Below are 15,933 nucleotides of genomic sequence, written 5' to 3'. Positions count from 1 at the left end.
AGGCTGAGGCAGGAGAATCACTTGATCCCTGGAGGCAGAGGTTGTAGTGAGCCGAGATCATACCACTGCACTCCAGCCTGGGCGACAGAGCGAGACTCCATCTCAAACAAATAAACAAATAAAAAGAAGCATATTAATTTATTTAATACATTTGATGTAACATGGGGCCTTCAGAAATGAAGAACCGGCTGAGCACGGTGGCTTATCCCTATAATCCCAGCACTTTGGGAGACCGAGGCAGGCAGATCACCTGATGTCAGGAGTTTGAGACCAGCCTGGTCAACATGGTGAAACCCTGACTCTACTAAAAATACAAAATTAGCTGGGTGTGGTGGCGCACACCTGTTGTTCCAGTTACTTGGGAGGCTGAGGCAGGAGAATTGCTTGAACTCGGGAGGTAGAGGTTGCAGTGAACCGAGATCACACCACTTTACTCCAGCCTGGGCAACAGAGCGAGACTCTGTCTCAAAACAAACAAGCAAAAAAACAAATGAAGAACCAAGAAAGAGGGAAGCTTGTGTGGTTTTTTTTTTCTTTTTGAGATGAAGTCTCATTCTGTCACCCAGGCTGGAGTGCAGTGGCGTGATCTCAACTCACTGCAACCTCCGCCTCCCAGGTTCAAGCAATTTTTCTGCCTCAGCCTCCTGAGTAGCTGGGACTGCAGGCGAGCGCCACCACACCTGGCTAATTTTTTTTGTATTTTTAGTAGAGACAGGGTTTTACCATGTTGGCCAGGCTGGTCTTGAACTCCTGACCTCAGGAGATCTGCCCACCTTGGCCTACAAAGTGCTGGGATTACAGGCGTGAGCCACTGTGCCCAGTCAAGCTTGTGTTTTTTTTTTTACGTTTAGGTTTGATGAAGCATGGCCAGTCGTGGAGAGGTGTGATTGGACAAAGGAGGTAGGACCTAACAGTAATCAACTGGGGGGAATTTAGCAAGGCTCATTTGTTCAAATTCTTCTCTGGGTCTCTGTGTCTTCAGGGATAAGGACATTTCTTTCCTTCAGGCATAGGGAGGGCACCTCTGGAATTAGGGCATTTATTTATTTATTTTGTGACAGAGTCTCACTCTGTTGCCCAGGCTGGATTATAGTGCTCACTGCAACTCTGCCTACCAGGCTCAAGTGATCCTCCCACCTTGCCACCATGCTCAGCTAATGGTTTAACATTTTTATAGAGATGAGGTCTCACGATGTTGCCCAGGCTGGTCTTGAACTCCTGGACTCAAGTGATCCTCCCACCTCCACTTCCCATAGTGCTAGGATTATAGGTGTGAGCTGCCTCGTCTGGCCTGAATGAGGGTTTTATGACCTATCAACTACTTTTTTTTTTAAGACAAGATTTTGCTTTGGTGCCTAGGCTGGAGTGGAGCGGCACCATCAAAGCTGCAGTGTGCAGCCTTGACTTTATGGGCTCAAACAATCCTCCATCCTCAGCCTCCTGAGTAGCTGGGACCATAGACGTGCACCACCGTGCCTGGCTAATTTTTTGATTTTTTTTTTGCAGAGTCAGGGTCTCACTATGTTGCCCAGGCTGGTCTTGAATTCCCGGCCTCAAGCAGTTCTTCTGTCTTGGCCTCCCAAAATGCTGGGATTACAGGCATGAGCTACTGCACCTGGCCCTTATGACCTACTTTAGGGGAATGTAAGAACATTCTTTTCTGGTCTGTTTCAGGGGAGAAGGTCAAGAAAAGGTCAGAGAGACTTTCCTGCTTCTCCTGTTTCCTCAAATGCCAAGGTGCCTTATTTTGGGGTAGTGTGTTTTGAACCCCATCACAATAAAATAATGAGTTACTGAGTTGGCTACCCCTACGCAGAACCTTCTGAGAAGATTTATGAAATGCATCTCAGGAACATCCTAGGGTTGGGGGAGAGGAAATGGGGAAGCATTTACACTTCTGCTCCCAGGCCCCAGTGGGCAAAGATTGCCCCATTGGCATCAATACACCTGTATTTGCTGCATCTAGGGCAGGGTGTAGGGAAAGCTGGGGCATGATCCTTACATAAGCTTGTTGGTTACACAGTGTCACTTCAACAACGCCTGGTATCTTGCTGAAGAAATGGCAAACTTTTTAACTTCCTGGGACTTGGATCCTGGGACTTGCCTTCCTATAGTCCTGGCTATAAAACTCTAGGTGCCCCAATGTAAAGCTGGTAAGAATGGTGGTTGTGGAATTTCTATCTGAAAGGAGCCTGGGGGCAGCCATCTGTTTGGGACTTGGGGTAGGTTGTGAAGAACAGACATTGTGTTTACTTAGATTGTATATGTATTTGGGGCATGCTGAGGGAATATGAGGGGCTGTTAGTTCTGAACACAGCCACCAAGAGCAAGACCTGTGGGCACAGTGGCTCATGCCTGTAATCCTAGCACTTTGGGAGGCTGAGGTGGATGGATAACTTCAGCCCAGGAGTTCGAGATCAGCTTGGGCAACACAGACTCCATCTCTGTTTTTTTTTTCACTTCTTTTTTTGAGATGGGGTCTCACTCTGTCGCCTAGACTGGAATGTGGTCGTGCGATCTTGGCTCACCGCAGCCCCAACCTCCCAGGCTCAGGCAATCCTCCCACCTGAGCCTCCCAAGTAGCTGGGACTACAGGCATGTGCTACCACACCCGGCTAATTTTTGTATTTTTTTATTATAGAGACAGCATCTCACTATGTTGCCCAGTCTGGTCTTGAACTCCTGGGCTCAAGCCATCCTCCCATCTCAGCCTCCCAAAGTGCCAGGATTATAGGCATAAGCCATCATGCCTGGCCTATCTCAATTTTTGAGAAAATAAATTAACAACAAAAAGAGTGAGGTTATTCTTGAGCAAATTCTGCCTGAGGTAGCCCAGAGTCTTCAAGGCTTTCCATGCCTGATTTCTCCTTACAAAATGGTGCAGAGTATTTGGCTGGGCTCTCTCTCTTTCTTACCCAGTGTGCCAATCTCTCCTGCCCACACCCTCACTGGGGTGAAGGGTGAAGGTAAGCACAGAAGAAATCCTCTCCCAGCACAGGAGCTGTAAATGAGGTCTCAGTTGCCAAGGCGTCAGGGAAATGTCTTCAGCCCCCAAAGTTTGTGACACTCCCGAGTTCCAAGCAGTGCGATCCAAGCACAACAGAAAGACTGGCAGTTACACAGTGTCTTCTGGTGCCAAGTTTTCAGACTGGGGAGGCACAGCGGTCGCACGCGTCATCTTAATCAGCCCTCTTAGACCTGCAGGAAGGGTGACTTGTTCAGTGTGTGGTTTGTGTACTTTATCCATGTCTTGGCTTGAAAAGTAGTCGTGAATTACCATGTATCTACAATCCTCAGCCATTGTCTCTTGAAACTTGGTTTCCCTTCTGGTAAACATCTTTTTCAGTCACCCCCTTCGGCTCCCTAGTTGTTCTGACCTGAGGAAAGGTGGGGGAGGCAGAGTGATGAAGAGAATCACCTGGTATCTCCTGGCTTTATAGCTTTGCTCATGTGCCTCTCCCCTTTCATTCTCCCTCTCCAGCCCTGCTCCTAGCCAGCAAACTCCCCTCATTCTCTAAGCCTTATTTTTCCAGGGCAGCTGTCCACTCCAGTTCCCAGGGGCCACCTTCTCTGAAAACATGGCACTTCTCTGCTCAGTGCACTTGGACATGAATCAGCTGAGCCTGATGGAAGCTCTGGTCTTGTCATTTATCTTTCCAGGCACTTCTACCTTATCTTTGTCCCTCTCCCACACCCTCTAGTAGACGATGAGCTCCTCAAATTTGCTTTAATTTGTGACCTCCACAGGTCCTAATTCAGTGTCTTAGACATAATTAGGAATCAATAAATGAACAGAAAAAAGGTACATGACAGTGTGGGGAGGGACACTGTGATGGCCTGTGTCTCCACTGGGTCTTAAACATGTTTGAGAAATTGGCTGATCTCTAGCATCAAATTATGAACACTGTACCAGTGCTTGTCAAGTTTGCTTGCTACTGTCTTCCTTCCTTTCACACCATGATTGAACACCATATGTAATATGCAGTCATTAAGAGTGTGAACTTCAGAGAGAGACCACCTTGGTTCAAATCCCAGCTCTTCTGTGTGACCTTGGACGAGTGACTTAAGCTCTCTGAGCTTCATTTTTCTCATTTGTAAAATGGGGATAATAATAATAGTGGTGGCCTCTTAGGGTTGTCATGCAGATGAGATGAGGTAATTCACAGAAAGCATTTGGCAGGGTGAGTTCTCAGAGAAATATGGTTTTTGGCTGTCTGTGGGGAGCTCACCATCCAAAAGGAAAACACGCATTAATGCAACTATGTGTTTTAAGTTGGGTGCCCTCAGAAACTGACCTGATGATACAGATTTGAGTGCAAGTCGTGTATTTGAGAGGCGACCCCAGGAGGCACAGGTAAGGAAGAGGGGAAGTGAGACAGTACAGGCACATTAATGAGCAGGTTCCCACTGTGGGCACTCAGGTTCAATCCTGCTGGGGACCTCTGGGAGACTGCAGAGAGCAAACCTCAGAGTTGTCTCTCCTCTTGCCAAGGGCAAGAAAATTGGGGTCTTTTTCATCACCTCCTGTTACTCATTGCTTGAGGGTTGCTCCCAAAAGGTTTCCTCCCCTGTACTTTCAGGACACTCTCCCCAGGTAGCCAAAGACAGTTCTTAGGCCAAGAGTCAAAGATGCTTGCAGAAGAAAGCCTGGGGTCAGGGTCATGGTCCCACTGGACCCTGTGCTGGGGAGAATCTCTGGATGGGGCATCGACTGTGACAGCCCTTGTTCTGAGTTCTGCTGTTATCCATAAGAGTTGGTGGAGAAAAATGATAACTTTTTTGAGATTGTTCAAGGGGAAGGTTTAGGTGTGGGGGCATATGCTTCTGAAGAAAACCCTGCTGCCTCTTTAACGACTTGATTGTCAAGTGGTATCTCTGAAATCTCAGCACCCACCAAGCCCTTTCTCCACCGAGGTTCAGCTCTGGAAGTGCAGAGACTCTTGCCTGCGCTCGCTCGAGGACGGCCCCACCCTCCTTATCTCACTGAGATTGTACGACCCTGCTCTGTGAGCAGCAGTGCACAGCTGGGGCAGGAAAGAGCAACCTCACAGATTCAAAAAGGATAATGCTGCTTCCCTCACCTTCCCCACTTTTCAAAACTGGAAATAGCAGAGGCAAGGGGAAAAAATGTGCAGAAAGCACAGCAAATTGGGGGAAAAGCTGTTGCAGTTTTGCCTTTGTATGTTCCTCATTAAGGTTTGCCTTTTTCCTGCCATGATTGTCTCCAGAACTTATGGTTGAAAGGAAACGGGCTTGTGAGTAGAGCTGGAGAGAAATCAAGAAGTTATACTGAAATAGTCGTGGCAAAAAAAAAAAAAAAAAAAAAAAGATGAAGTCAAGAACTATTCCTTATTCCACAGGGAGTTTTAGGGGGCCCATGGGAGTCTCACAGCAAATTTGACTCCTAGGCATAGCCAGACCAGGAGGTACAAGACAAAGTGACTCAAAGGTGCTTGTAAGAAACCCCCAGGCTCACAATTCCTCACACCTCATACTCACACCTACATCTTTTCCCTCCTGGTTCATTTAAAGCTTATTTTAGCTTTTAGCTTTAGGTAATTTTTCATACCTGCAGTTTTGATTTTTATTTATTTTTATTTACGTGTTGTTTCTTAGAGACAGAGTCTCATTTTGTTGCCCAGGCTGCTCTTGAACTCCTGATCTCAAGTGATTCTCCCACCTTGGCCTCCCAAAGTGTTGGGATTAATGGTGTGTACCACTGTGCCAGGCCTGATGTTTTACATTCATCTTTGCCTCTATCTGTGAGTGTACTGGGTTGAGTAGTGTCTCCCCAAAATTCATGTCCACACAGAACCCCAGAACGTGATCTTATTTGAAGGTAAGGTCTTTGCAAATTTGTTAGGTTGGTGCAAAAGTAATTGCGGTTTTTGCAATTACTTTCAATAGCAAAAACTGCAATTACTTTCGCACCAACCTAATAATTAGTCAAGATGAAATCGTGCTGGATTAGAGAGGCCCTCAATCCAGTACAGTTAGTGTCTGATAAGAAGAGGGAAATTTGGACACAGAGTCACAGATACACAGAGAAGGAAGCCATGTGAAGTTGGAGGCAGAGATTGGAGTGGTGTAGCTGCAAGCCAAGCAATGCCAAGGTTTGCCCCACCCTTAGAAGCTAGGAAGAAGCAAGGAAAGATTCTTCCCTAGACCCTTGGGAGGGAGTATGGGCTTGCCAACAGCTTGCTTTCTGACCTGTAGCCTCTAGAACTGTGAGACAACACATTTCTGTTGTTTGCAGTCACCCAGTTTGTGGTACTTTGTTTTGACAGCTCTGGAGAGTAATCCAGAGTGGAAGCCACCTGAGGGCAGGGATGATGGTTTAGTCATCTTATGCCTTTCTGCAGTGTTTAGTTCCAAACATGGCTGACTCAAGATGTTAAAGGGAGCTTCATAAAAAGATGTTGCTGGAAGGTGTGGCTCTTACTAGCCTGACTGCTGTCACAGCTGTAGAAATGAGGTTGTCAGTCTGAGAGCAGGACTCTGGGGTTTGGGGACTAGGTAGTTTCCTCTTGAGAGGACAGGACAGTATTGGGGAAGGGAAACAAGAGGGAGCTGATGGTGACCCAGGACCTCCTGAATCTGTCTCCCAATTGTGGCTAGAGCTGGCCTGGTTTCTGGGCCCACACATCTCATTTTGTAGATTCCATGGTGGCTCCCGCCTGTAATCTCAGAACTCTGTGAGGCTGAGGTGGGTGGATTGCCTGGGCTCAGGAGTTTGAGACCAGCCTGGGCAACATGGTGAAACCCCATCTCTACAAAAAATTACAAAAATTAGCTGGGTGTGCTGATGCGTACCTATAGTCCCAGCTCCCCAGGAGGCTGAGGTGGGACGATTGCTTGAGCCCAGGAGGTCGAGGCTGCCGTGAGCCCTGATAATGCCACTGCATTCCTGCCCAGGTGACAGAGCAAGAGCCTGTCTCGAAATAATAATGATTATTCTGTGGATTCAAAGAGACTCAGATGCTGCTTCTATGAGGGGGGGCAGATCCTCGGGCATCTGAGGTCCTGACCGTGGATTGCCCCAGCTGGTCTCCAGAGGACTTCTGAGTATCGCCATGGGTGGGGACAAGAGGGTGCTGGGTTGGGGTTGAAGTCGACTTTAGCAAATAGCTCATTGTTCTCTCTCACCCTTCTGTGAAAGAGGATCAGAAGTTCAGGGCATGACTCTAAGGAAGTTCCTGGCAGCTCTGTTGATAGTAGCAAGATTTTGGAAATGACCCAAGTGTCTGACAATAGATGATTGGTTAGATAAGGTATGGGTTAGCCAGACGTTGGAATTTTATTCAGCCATTAAAAATGATGTCATAGATGATTGTTCATTGACATGATAGGAGGATATCCTGTATGGAAAACACATATAATATTTTATACTTATGATATGTGCAAGATATATGTATGCAGGCATAGGAATAAATCTACAAGGGCATAAGAGCAAGGTCTTAGCAAGGGTTTTCTCTGGTTAGATAATGGATGATTTTTTCCTCTTACAGTAGGGGGATATATTTTTGTAATATAAAACCAAACTTATTTTTGTTGTAAGAAATTCTCCGGGCCGGGCGCGGTGGCTCACCCCTGTAATTCCAGAACTTTGGGAGGCCAAGGCGGGCAGATCATCTGAGGTCAGGAGTTCAAGACCAGCCTAACCAACATGGAGAAACCCCATCTCTACTAAAAATACAAAATTAGCCAGGTGTGGTAGCGCGTGCCTGTAATCCCAGCTAGTCGGGAGGCTGAGGCAGGAGAATCGCTTGAACCCAGGAGGCAGAAGTTACAGTGAGCCGAGATCATGCCATTGCACTCCAGCCTGAGCAACAAGAGTGAAACTCTGTCTCAAAAAAAGAAAAGAAAAGAAAAAAAAAAAAAAAAGAAATGCTCCTGCAGGCCAGGTGCAGTGGCTTATGCCTGTAATCCCAGCACTTTGGGAGGCTGAGACAGGTGGATCACCTGAAGTCAGGAGTTCGAGACCAGCCTGACCAACAAGATGAAGCCCCCCTCTCCACTAAAAATACAAAAATTAGCCGCTCATGTGGCAGGTGCCTGTAGTTCCAGCTACTTGGAAGGCTGAGACAGGAGTATTGCTTGAACCCGGGAGGCAGAGGTTGTAGTGAACAACTGTGATCGCACCACTGCACTCCATCCTGGACAACAGAGTGAAACTCCATTTCAAAAAAAATAAAAAAAGAAATGCTCCTGCAGTATTCTATAGGTTGTGCCATGAGCGTCCTCCTTCCTTTTCTCTTATGAGAACTCACTTCTCTGCATTTTTTTCATAGTATTGGGCTCTCTTTCTTAATGTGTCAACAGAGAGTCATGGCAGCAATGCAGAGAAAACCTCGTTACCAGGGCAGATGTAAAGTTTACCAGAAGCTTTTCCAGCCCCTTGGGCACCACCTCTTTGGTGCTGAGAGCGGCTGAGCTCACCTGCGATCGTTTCCTTCCTTCTCTGCCCTTTCTGCTGTGCAGGGTGGCTGGGACTTCCCTGACCTCCACCAACCCTGACCTTCCAACCTTGAGTCCACTTCGCATTCTCTCTATTCAGTCTCATCTTGCTTGAAATACTAAACCATATCTCATGTCTCCAAATATTGATTTTTAAAAGCTTTGTTGTTCCACTGCAGTTCCACTCAGCCAACATTTATTTTACTGCTTATTTTGTGCCAGGCACTGAGGCAAGCTGTTGGGTAATAATGATCACCAGGACAAGGGTCTATGGCCAAGAAGGGATTGGAGCTAATGGAGCATCTATTAGGTGCCAAGCCCTTTGCTGAGGACCCTGTATACATTCTCACTTTTAATTTATTCCATACAGCAATCCTCTGAGTGAGCACTAGTATTTTTATGATACAGATGAAAAATGAGGATTAGAGAGGACTCACTACTTGTTTAAATAGTGATGGGGGATTTTAAACCCAGTTCTGTCTGACTCTACCACTGCTAGTCCTACTACCACACTACTCTAACTACCTTAGAGCCCAAAGTTGTTTCCTTTATACAGTGCTCAGTTAGCAATAAATAATAGTTTGCTTAACTATTCCTTGCTTGGAACAGCTGGCTATTTTTAAGTATTTCTGAGTCTGAGAGCAGCCTGGCCAACATGATGAAACCCCGTCTCTACTAAAAATACAAAAATTAGCCGGGCATCGTGGTGGGCGCCTGTAATCCCAGCTACTCAGGAGGCTGAGGCAGGAGAATTGCTTGAACCCAGGAGGCAGAGGTTGCAGTGAGCGGAGATCACGCCATTGCACTCCAGCCTGGGTGACAAGAGTGAAACTGTGTCTTAACAAACACAAAAACAAACAAACAAAAAACTTACATATACATAGACATCATGCGTGTGGGAGAAAAAAAGACAAAGAAAATACACTAAACATTAACAGTTACACAAGGGGAGTAGATTGGGCATGGGAGACATGAGAAAAAAACTTTTACTTGAAAAAAATAGACAATTTTTTTTTTTTTTTTTTTTTTTTTTTTTTTTTTTTTTTTTTTTTGAGACGGAGTCTCGCTCTGTCGCCCGGGCTGGAGTGCAGTGGCCGGATCTCAGCTCACTGCAAGCTCCGCCTCCCGGGTTTAGGCCATTCTCCTGCCTCAGCCTCCCAAGTAGCTGGGACTACAGGCGCCGCCACCTCGCCCGGCTAGTTTTTTGCATTTTTTAGTAGAGACGGGGTTTCACCGTGTTAGCCAGGATGGTCTCGATCTCCTGACCTCGTGATCCGCCCGTCTCGGCCTCCCAAAGTGCTGGGATTACAGGCTTGAGCCACCGCGCCCGGCAAAAATAGACAATTTTTTAAGAGCAGTTTTAGGTTCACAGCAAACTATAGTAAGAAGCTATAGAGATTTTCCATATACTTCCTGTCCCCACATATGCCCAGCCTCCCCCACTATCAAAATCTGCACCAAAGTATACATTTGTTAGAAATAGTGAACCTACATTGCACATTATCACCCAAAGTCCATAGTTTACCCTAGGGTTCACTCTTGGTGCTCTACATTCTGTGCATTGGAACAAATGTGTAATGACATGCATCCACTGTTACAGAATCATGCAGAGTAGCCTCACTACCCTAAAAATCCTATGTACTCTGCCTATTCATCCAGGCAACCCCTGCCCCTGCCAGCTCCTGGCAACCATTGATCTTTACTGTCTCCATAGTTTTGCCTTTTCTAGAATGTCATATAGTTGGAGTCATACAGTATGTAGACTTTTCAGATGGGCTTTGTTCATTCAGTAATATGCATTTAAGATTCCTTCATATTTTTTCATGGCTTGATAGCCCATTTCTTTTTAGCATTGAATAATACTCCATTGTCTGGATGTACCACAGTTTATCCATTCACCGACTGGAAGTCATCTTGGTTGCTTCTGAGTTTTGGCAGTTATGAATAAAGTTGTTATAAACATTCATGTGCAGGTTTTTGTGCGGACATGTTTTCAACTCATTTGGGTAAATACCGAGGAGCACGATTGCTGGATCATATGGTAAGAGTGTGTTTAGTTTTGTAAGAAACTGCCAAACTGTCTTTCAAAGTGGCGGTACCATTTTGCATTTCCACATGCAATGAATGAAAGTTCCTTTGCTGTTCATCCTTGCCAGCATTTGGTGGTGTTACTGTTTTGGTTTTTAACTATTCTAATAGGTGGGTAGTAGCATCTTACTGTGTTTTAATTTGAAATTCCCTGATGCACATGATATTGAGCATCTTTTCATGCGTCTGTGTTCCATCTGATATCTTCTTTGTTGAGGTGTCTATTTAGGTCATTTGGTTATTTTAAAAAATTGGATTGTTCATTTTCTTATTGTTGAGTTTTAAGAGTTCTTTGTATATTTTGGATAACAGTCCTTTATCAGATATATCTTTTAAAAATAATTTCTCCCACTTTGTGACTTCTTCTCATTCTCTTGAGAACTTTCTGTTTTTACTTTACACATTTCAGTATTGTTTGATTTTTTTCCTTGCAAAGGGCATACTGTGCTGTTTGTGATTGCCTTCCTATGCATTCAGAAGCATACAAATAAATAAGGTTTTTATCAGCAATATAACTGCTTTTAGAAGGATTCCTGGTAAAAAGAAAAGATTTCTCCCAAATAGAGCCCATGTTCTCTCTTGGCCCTGCCAAGAGGAGAGAACAGTAAGCATAGTGAATAACTCCCACTGGAGGTAAGGAACTTTTTAATAGCTTGTGTGTGGTTATGACTGTGTCATGTATTTCAGAGTTTAATGACTATATTATACATTTATAAGTCTGATATGGGCTTGGATAAACAGGAGAGTCTCTGCCTCCCTCAGAAGAAATCCTAATGAATTGGATTCCCTTTGGCTAAAAGAAAAAACTGGAGCCAGCTGTCTCAGTTGGAGAGAGCAAAGAGAAAAGTTAGAATAAAGGGAACATACTTGAGGCTGGAAAAAAGACATTTGGCAGAGGATACACTTCTTTAGCTTGTGGACTTCTGTGGCCCTTATAGGATAGAGGCTCCACATTTATTCTAGTCAAAGGCCTTGGATCCCAGACCAATCGCATCATAAACTGATTGTATGACTTGAACAAGATGCTTAGTTGTTATGAGCCACAGTTTCCTCATTTGGAAAATGCAGATTCTAATAATAATAGTAACTATCTCACAGGGTTGTTATGAAAATAAATGATCTTCCCGTTCAAAGTGCTTTGTAAAGAACTAAATGCTTGTTCTAATGTGCTATGCAAATACTTTCGGGCTATATGGACAAACTGCGTTTGCATGCCTGCTGTGTGCAGAGCGATGGCTACACGGAGAGTAATGGGTGTACAAAATGGATATATTACACAAATGATAACATTATTATTATACAAGATAATGCTTGGTGCTTGCCCTCAAGAAACTTACGGACAGACCAGGCACAGTGGCTCACGCCTATAATCCCAGCACTTTGGAAGGCTAAGGCAGGCGGATTACAAATTCAGGAGATCGAGGCCATCCTGGCTAACATGGTGAAACCCCATCTCTACTAAAAATACAAAAAATTAGCTGAGTGTGGTGGCACGCCTGTAGTTCCAGCTACTCAAGAAGGCTGAGGCAGGAGAATCGCTTGAATCCAGGAGGCGGAGGATGCAGTGAGCCGAGATTGCGCCACTGCACTCCAGCCTGGGCGACAGAGCGAGACTCTGTCTCAAAAATAAAATAAAATAAAATAAAGAAATTTACAGACAATATAAAAAGAAAGGCTGGGTGTGGTGGCTCATGCCTGTAATCCCAGCACTTTGGGAGACTGAGGCAGGAGGATCACCTGAGCCCAGGAGTTCAAGACCAGCCTGGGCAACCCAGTGAGGCCCCATCTCTACAAAAATTTAAAAACATTAGTCAGGCATGGTGGGCACATCTGTACTCCCAGCTACCTGGGAGGCTGAGGCAGGAGAATCACTTGAGCCCAGGAGGTTGAGGCTGCAGTGAGCCGTGATTATGCCACTGCACGCCAGCCTAGGTGACAGAACAAGACCCTGCCAAAAAAAAAAAAGAAAGAAAGAAAGGGCAGGTATGTGGAAAAGATAGTTCCAATACTGTTTCAATACTGTTTCACTGTAGCTCATATCAGATAATTTACCATTTAAAAATATAGGATCATGGGCTGGGTGTAGTGGCTCATGCCTGTAATCCCAGCACTTTGGGAGGCCGAGGCGGGCACATCACGAGGTCAGGAGATCCAGACCATCCTGGCTAATGCGGTGAAACCCCATCTCTACTAAAAATACAAAGAAGTAGCCGGGCGTGGTGGCGGGCGCCTGTAGTCCCAGCTACTCGGGAGGCTGAGGCAGGAGAATGATGTGAACCCGGGAGGCAGAGCTTGCAGTGAGCTGAGATTGCACCACTGCACCCTAGCCTGGGGGACAGAGCAAGACTCCGTCTCAAACAAAATAACAAAACAAACAAACAAAAAAATAGGGTCATCTGTGCTGTTCATTATTATAAGAATGTTTGTCTCATCTTCCAAAGTAGATTGCAGGCTCCTTGCGGGTAAGGCCCATGTCTTCTTTTCCCTCCCACAGCAACTTATATGGAGTTCGGAAAAACCATGTCTGTTACCATTTATGGAGGGCTCTCTGTGGACTAGGCACTTTGTTAAGATCTTTTTTTTTTTTTTTTTTTGAGATGGAGTCTCACTCTGTTGCCCAGGCTGGAGTGCAGTGGCATGATCTTGGCTCACTGCAACCTCTGCCTCCTGGGTTCAAGCGATTCTCCTGCCTCAGCCTCCCAAGTAGCTGGTACTACAGGTGTGTGTCACCACACCTGGCTGGTTTTTTGTATTTTTAGTAAAGACAGGGTTTCACTGTATTAGCCAGAATGGTCTCGATCTCCGGACCTCATGATCCACCCGCCTCGGCCTCCCAAAGTACTGGGATTACAGGTATGAGCTACTGTGCCCAGCCAAGATCTTTCAGATATATTATATTATGGAATCTTTGAAACTATCCTATGAGGTAATTTTATTTTATTTATTTATTTTATTTTATTTTATTTGAGACAGAGTCTCGTTCTGTTGCCTAGGCTGGAGTGCAATGGCGCTATCTCGGCTCACCACAACTTCTGCCTCCCGGACTCAAGCGATTCTCCTGCCTCAGCCTCTCGAGTAGCTAGGATTACAGGTGCCCACCACCACACCCAGCTAATTTTTGTATTTTGTATTTTTAGTAGAGATGGGGTTTCACCATGTTGTCCAGGCTGGTCTTGAACTCCTGACCTCAGGTGATCCACCTGCCTCGGCCTCTCAAAGTGCTGGGATTACAGGCATGAGCCAGCATGCCTGGGCTTTATGAGGTAATTTTATAATTTCAGTTTTACAAATGAAGAAACTGAGGCACAGAGTGGAATAGCTTTCATGAGGCCTCTCAGCTGCTGAGTGGTGGGATCAAAATTTGAACCTTGATTTATCTTTTCAACCCATATTCTTCTTTAAAAATAATTTTTATTGTGTATCTTTGAGGTTTACAACATGCTGTTATAGGATACAGATATAGATAGTAAAATGGTTACTATAGTGAAGCTGATTAACATATCTATCATCTCACAGTTACTTTTTTTGTGACAAGAGCAGCTAAAATCTACTTACTTAACACAAATTTCAGAGCAATGCGATTTTATTAACTTAGCCCTAATGTTATACATTAGATTTCTAAATGTGTTCATCCTGCACATCTGCTATTTTGTGTCCTTTGACCTACATGTCCCCATTTCCTCTCCCCCTCCCCCTTGCCATGGTAACCACTGTTTTATTCTCTGTCTCTGTGTAATTGAGCTTTTTTTTTTTTTTTTTTAAATCCACGTATAGGTGAGATCATGCAATATTTTTATTTCTGTGTCTGGCTTAATTCGCTCAGCACATGTCTTCTAGGTTCATCCATGTTCTGGCGCAAATGACAGGATCTCCTTTTTTAAGACTGAATAATATTCCTGTGTGTGTGTCTGTGTGTGTACACATCATATTTTCTTTATCCATTTGTCCATAGATGGACATTTAGGTTGTTTCTATACCTTGGCTATTGTGAATAATGCTTCAAGGAGCATGGGAGTGCAGATGTGTTTATGAGGTGGTGATTTCATCTCCTTGGGGTATTCACCCAGATGAGAAATTGCTGAAAAGCCCATATTCTTAATGACTAGGCTGGGAGTTTTGGAAATTTGTTGACTGGTTGCTAAACTAATCTCGCAGCCTGGAGTACTTAGTGCTGAGCTTAAGAGGAGGTGTGAGGTAAGGTATTAGAGAGCTCTGAGGGGTGACAGGGAGGTTTTGGGCTCTTATCATGTTTCTGGGGGACAAGAGGATAAGAGCAGATACAGGAACGCCCTGAGAGCTTTAGCTCTAGGACAGGCCCCTAACAGGACCTGTGACCTTTGCAAGAGAAACGCGGCCACTGCCAACCTGCAGCTTGGTAGGAAGTGAGCCGGTGGATAAACACTCCAAGTTCTCTCTCTTTCACCCTTTGATTTCCTGCCACTCATATCGGTTTTATCCAACCAGATGCCAAAAGGTGAGGGAGTCAGCTCATGCTATCAGCAGCCTGGACACAGAGCAGACAAGGATGAATCTGAGGGGCAAAGAGAGCATCCTCTGCCTTTATCCACAGATGTACTTAGAAACTGCTAGGAACACAACCCACGATGCTATCCATAGGGAAATATCTAAATAAACTGTGATGTGTCCATGCTAGGAAATCCTAGGCAGGAGCTGAAAAGACAGAACAGGTCAATAGTTATGGTGTGGAGAGATTGCTGAGACCTGTTGTTGAGTGGTGAAGCAAACTGCAGAAAAATGCCTAGAGTAGGATGGCATGTTTGCAGTACTCACCAACCCCCCAACCACGTACACTATCATAAGTCTATTAAGGTGCAGCGCGGTGGCTCACGCCTGTAATCCCAACACTTGTGTGGTGGCTCACGCCTGTAATCCCGACACTTTGGGAGGCCGAGGCAGGCAGATCACCTGAGGTCAGGAGTTCCAGACCAGCCTGGCCAACGTGGTGAAACCCCATCTCTACTGAAAATACAAAAATTAGCTGCGCATGATGGCGCATGCCCGTGATCTCAGCTACTCTGGGAGGATGAGGCAGGAGAAACGCTTGAACCTGGGAGGTGGAGGTTGCAGTGACCCGAGATCACACCATTGCACTCCAGCCTGGCTGGTAAGAGCGAAACTTTGCCTCAAAAAAAAAAAAAAAAAAAAAAAAAAAAAAAGGTCTATTAAATGCCCCATGTCTTTTATGGTGTTTTGTTATATGTATATGTCCATATGCAAAGTTTGGAATAATATACATCAAACTGGTAAGAGTGGTTTGCTCTGGAGAGGTGGGAGGCGGTTCAAGATTCCGGGGTTGGTCAAAGGGGACTTCAGTTGTAGTAGATAGTACTGGCTGCTTAATAACAGCCATTTCCCACTCACCCCCTT

The sequence above is a fragment of the Rhinopithecus roxellana genome, chromosome 17, assembly GCF_007565055.1.
Source record: "Rhinopithecus roxellana isolate Shanxi Qingling chromosome 17, ASM756505v1, whole genome shotgun sequence".
Taxonomy (NCBI): domain Eukaryota; kingdom Metazoa; phylum Chordata; class Mammalia; order Primates; family Cercopithecidae; genus Rhinopithecus; species Rhinopithecus roxellana.
This window is presented reverse-complemented; position numbering follows the sequence as displayed.